Source organism: Culex pipiens, chromosome 1, assembly GCF_016801865.2.
Source record: "Culex pipiens pallens isolate TS chromosome 1, TS_CPP_V2, whole genome shotgun sequence".
NCBI lineage: Eukaryota > Metazoa > Arthropoda > Insecta > Diptera > Culicidae > Culex > Culex pipiens.
The window spans coordinates 75,817,839-75,823,588 of record NC_068937.1 but is presented as its reverse complement, the minus strand read 5'-3'; the positions used below and the strand labels follow the sequence as shown (position 1 = coordinate 75,823,588).

The 5,750-nt window shown below is 42.8% G+C and overlaps 1 long non-coding RNA gene across 1 annotated transcript; it reads left to right on the top strand.

The window, feature by feature from the left end:
• Positions 1 to 470: 470 nt before the first annotated feature.
• On the top strand, positions 471 to 2,428 carry LOC120425638 (uncharacterized). Its single transcript, XR_005606564.2, has 3 exons — positions 471 to 544; positions 616 to 683; positions 750 to 2,428. It is a non-coding gene; the product is annotated as an uncharacterized LOC120425638 (long non-coding RNA).
• Positions 2,429 to 5,750: the final 3,322 nt, after the last annotated feature.

Genomic DNA, 5,750 nt, shown 5'->3' with positions numbered 1-5,750 from the left:
TCCACTCTTCCGGAGGAGTTTTGGAGTAACATTTTACCTGCCTTTCAGGTGCGAAACTTTTGGCATTAGCGATAATTGGAACAAGGCGAGTCAATCTAGAAGAGGTATTAACAGACATGACTCCCTAGAACCAAAATCCACCAAATTTCTTTGAGCCAAACTGCTCTAAAAGTTGTCCTAACTCGAGGCACAACTACAAACACAAATTTACAGGTTAGATCAACTATGACGCAATGCAAGATCAAACACTTATTAACGATCAAGCACGCAGTTGCATCTACCGTAATATGTTGAACTCTGTCTCACCATCTCGTCAGATGTTTTTGTGAACAGGCTCTAAAACTTTTTCTATGGATCCAATTTTCAGCATAACAGCTGTTTAAATGTCCTACGACAATAACTTTACTTTTTCTCCTGCAGGTTTATTTCTGCTACTCTCGGCAGCTTTAGATCCGGAACTTAGCTGCAACTACCTTAGTCAGTGCTGAGCATTGACGTACGTGGATGGACAGAAAAGTACTTCTAGAAGAAATATTAACAGAAGGTGACTATTTGCCAAACTGTACTGCTCTTACCAACGTAAGGTAATTCAACTAATTCCTTCTCTACTTTTAGGGTATATTTGGCCGTCAACGCGTACCACCCTATTTGAGGACCTTCGTCCCATAACATCTCACACACAGGTAAGACAAACACCTACAAAAACAACTTCACACACAAACACAAACGATCTTCATCGTCCTTCCTAGACTAGTACCACATAACGATCCTTGGCATCTCTGTGTTGGTTTGTCCACTACTACTGAAAGTTCGACGAAAGACGAAATATTAATTTCATCGATTATCAGATTACCACACACACAAGAGACCCAAAATGATCTAATCAACTTGTTTGAGGTCTGAATTAGGTAACCTAGTACTGCGACACTCTGCCTCTCCGAGCATCAACATTCTTCTCCAAAAGAGAACACATTTGGTCATCTCGACCACAACAAAACTTCAACCTCCTGCTTCACATTAACTCCAAATTTGAACAAGGTACAGAAAAGTAAAAAGGTACGATCGGGTAAGGAACTGCCATCGGTTACACTTTGGTCTGACAGTCTTGGTCTGACAGCTTTATCATGGATTTTGGTCTGTGTAGGGATTATGGGTTGCAGGATTGAATATTTAAAAAAAATATTAAATGAGTATTTATTATAAGATTGATATAATTCATAAATAAGAGTTAAGAGCGCAACAAAAAGTGCGCACCTTCATGAATATTGCCTTGTTAGCTGATTGTGGATTGAGTGCGAGAGCGCGCTAGCGAACTGCGAGAGAAAACAACGAGCGAGAAAACACCGAGATGCGCGCGACCGGCGAAAGAGAGAATGAAGATTGTCAAATCAGTTTTGTGATTAATTTCTGTGGAATAAGACGTGTTGTTTGTTAATTGCAAAATGTCTGTGTTTTTATTATTAAGGAAAGTCCCCGATCACGACAATGGCACAGTCCGGTAAGTCGAACCTTTTGATTCATGAAAGATCATTTGTTTTGCTTGAATTGTTGTGTTGTGAAATCCAACAGTTTTGTTTACCTGCCAGGATGCAGGTCCAAAGTTTCGCTTTGTTGTTTTACCTTTGTTTTGAAACAGGTAGATTTTTGCTTGAACTTGTTATTTGAAATTGATAAAAGGCATAAAACTATCTGCGATAATTGGGTCCTAAAATGAAGCTTAGATTGCTGATATTATTGTTTACAGCGATTAAGCTTATTTTTCTGAGTACGATGACCCTTTGTACGACCACATAGAGTTTAAAATGGATTTTTAAATCAATTTTGAAAAATTAATCTCGCGGTCCTTCTTGACAGAAAAGCTCCTACTTGACAGCTCGTTCCAAGGGGACCATAGTTAATAAATCGAAAAAATGTTGTCTTGTCAAAAAAAAAAATTTGCGTTAAAATGAAAAAAAGTGATCAGAAATGGTTTTTAATCGTGTTTTTTAACGTTGTACATAAAAATTTACATAGGGCTTTAGTACCCAATTGACGGTCTTGAATTTAATGAATGATTTGCTTGTTGTTGTGATATTGGGAACGAATGTTTTGTTTTTAAGTACACTGAGCAAAACTTACACAGCTCAACGAAGTGTTCTACACATGATCTGGCCCTGCTGTACAGAGCACTCAAATATCAATCGCAAAACACTTGAAATTTCGGTGATTGGCCACGAAATAATGTCAATAGCCAAACACTTGAATTTTAAATGGCGTTGAAAAAAAAAAGTACGTACAAGCGATTTACAGGTTCTCGCTTGCTAGTCGTGCACGCTACCGGCCAGTTGAAGACGGGAGTGTTTTTTGTGCTATTGGTTCTTGCCTCGCTTCTAGCCTTCGATGAAAGTCGCGTAAAAATCAATCAGTGAAATACATTAAATTCATTTGGATAATCACGTTGACTTTGAATAGTGCCTGTTTTGGGTAGATTTTAAGATCATTTTCAAGTGTTTTGCTCATCACTTCAAGAAGGTGGGACAAATTCATGAGCAAAACAATTGAAAAGCTTGAGCCACCCGAATGAAAATAACATGTTAAAAAATACCAAAAAGTCAACCGCCCAAACACTTGCATTTGATAGTGGTTTGGATTGATGTTGAAACACAAACCAATTAGATCTACGATGTGACTTTATTCAATCATTCAAGTGTTTGGGCACTTGAATAAAAAGTGTGGCATATTTTCAGTGTAGTAAGTTTGGCTTTTCGTTGTGATAATTGAAAACCAATGTTTTATTCTAAGTTTATGGCGAGGGGGACGTCACTCCGCGATAACACACTAAAACGCACAAAAACGAGCTCGAAAAGCATCAACGCTACTCATCGTGCCGAGTTTTCACATAACGCCACCTTAAAGCAAGTTATCGCATGTTAACGCGCGTTAGACTGGTTGCAACGCGGCTCTACTTTGTTCTAGCTGTTTCATTTTTCAAATAGAACTGAAACAGACCACTCGCAACGCGGAGTTGCAGTTTTATTTTTCGAGCAGTATTTTGAAACCGGAATAAAACTGCTCGACGACTTTGTTTCAAACGTGAGACGATTTGGAACTGGAATAGAACTCAGTTTCAAAAAAAATCAGATATATAGAGATATCCACGTATTCTTACACACACACACACTATGATGCTGTGTTGATAATCATACGCACACAATTAAAAGCATTTTTTTGAAACAACATTTAGATCACCGCGTTGCGAGCACCGTGTTCTAGTTTCATTTCCGTCAGTTCTAAAAATTTAAAACTGCTCGCAATTTGAAACAATTATAAAACTTTTTTTTTTTTTTTTCATAAAATTATTTTTATTAGGTCCTTTTCGGTACTGGGACCTGGTTAGGACCGAGTCGGCTTTTGTAATTACAAAAAACTTAATAATTACAGAGGATCTTGTGTGTAAATGTTAGTGGGAGGGGAGCCGATTACCCGCGGCCTACTCGGGGTTAGTAGGGAAGGGATTGATGTTAAAGACAAGGCGTGGGATGGGAAGGGGGATTGTGTAGGGGTCTTGGTTGGCTCTGCTGGCCTTTTCTTTTGTCCTCAGCCGCAACTCGGTGTCCAGCTGCTGGGGCGTTCTTGCTTTGCTTCCGGTGCAATCCAGAAACGACGGCTTTGTGCGAAGGCGAGTTATACTAACAAAAGGAAAACTAACTGAAGGAAAACTAACTGGAAGAAAACTAAATGGATATTTTGGAATCTACGAGGAACTGATAGATCGGATAGAGAACATCAAGGTCTAGTTGAGATAACGCATCTCGCATCGGGATTTCTGGTGGTCTTCCTCGGGCCCTGAGGGTATCTTTCAACTTAATTCTGTGAGCCTGGTGATCTGGACACGCCCATACGAGATGGTCGATATCCTGATAACCCTGCCCACAGTCGCATAAGTTAGTATCACTCATGTTGATACGGTAAAGATGAGCCTTGGACGAGTAATGGTTCGACATAAGGCGGGACATCGTTCTGATGAATCCACGCGTCAAGTCCATTCCCTTGAACCAGGCTTTTCTTTGCACCTTAGGTCGTATGGAATACATCCAACGTCCCTTGGTGTCGTCGTCCCATTGTTTTTGCCAATCCAGGAGCGCACGCTGCCTCGGCAAACCGTAGCATTCTTGTAGGCTAATTGGCCTTTCAAAAATGTCTCCACTCTCAGCACCCTTCTTGGCGAGCAAGTCCGCTTTCTCATTACCCGGAATCGAGCAATGAGCGCGGACCCACACCACCGTGATGCTGAAGGACTGAGCCGCCAGGTTGTTTAAAGTCTTGCGTATTTCCGTGAGGCAAAACGCAGACTCCCTGGTCGGCTTCAGAGACCGGATAGCCTCAACAGAGCTAAAGCTATCGGTGAAGATGAAGTAGTGGTCAGGTGGCATGGTCTCGATGATTCGCAGTGCGCAGTAAACCGCGGCTAACTCTGCGACGTAAACCGAACTCGGGTCCTTCAGCTTAAAGAACAGCTGATAAGATTCATGATAAACACCGAAGCCCGTACAGCCGTCGAGCTTGGAGCCATCGGTGAAGAATCTGTTGTTTGGAGGAACATGGTTGTACTTTGATGCGAAGATCGACGGTACAACTCCCCGCAGAAGATGGTTTGGGATACCGCGAGTATCGGCTTTCATGGACGTGTCGAAGCCAATCAGGGTGCTGTTGGTTAACGGAGGCGTGCGCTGTACCGTTGTGCTCGGGCTCCACTCCCACGATGACATAAAGTCATAGTATAGAAGCATGCGCCGAGACTCAACGTGAAGGTTCAGCAACGTTTCAAAGTTGTCAATTACCAGTTTATTCCTGTAATCACACCGGATCAGGAACCGGTAAGACAGTTCGTAGTAACGAGTTCGCAGAGGCAATACTCCCGCCAAGACCTCGAGGGTCATGTTGTGAGTTGAGTGCATGCATCCCAAGACAATGCGAAGACTTCGGTACTGTATCCGCTGGAGAACCAACAAGCGTGATTTCGCAGCTGACTGGAAGCAGAAACTGCCATATTCCAGCACCGAGAGTATCGTTGTCTTGTACAGTCGAAGCAGGTCAGAAGGATGAGCACCCCACCGGTTGCCAGAGACACTGCGCAGAAAATTAGTTCTTTGCAGGCACTTTTGCTTCAGGTAGTTAATGTGCTTCCCCCATGTTCCCTTTTGATCGAAGATGGTACCCATGTACATGAAGTGGTCCGACTGCTCGATAGTCTTTCCCGAGAGAGAAAGATTGAGCTGCGGCGGTTCATGCTTCCCCGTAAAAACGACCAGTTCCGTCTTCGCCGGAGAGAATTCAATACCCTTTTCAACTGCCCAATGGGCCAAGTTGTTCAGGGTATCTTGCAAGGGTTCTAGCAGATCGACTTCCTTCTTGGCAGCGATTGAAACCACTGCGTCATCTGCGTACTGTATAAGGGTGCAGTCTCCGGTCAAGCAATCATCGATGTCGCTGACGTAGAAGTTATACATGGATGGGCTAAGGCGTGAGCCTTGTGCCAAACCCATGTAACTTATCCGGGTGATTGCCAGATCACCTTGCACAAAGTGCATGTGTTTTTCTGACAACAGGTTGATGAGGAAGTTGCACATCGTCGGATTGAGACCGCTCCGCCGCAGCTTTACTCCCAACACATCGATGGAGACTGAATCGAATGCACCCTTGATGTCTAGAAAGACAGAAGCCATTTGCTGTTTCTTACCACGGGCTATGTCGATCCCTGTGGCCAGCAA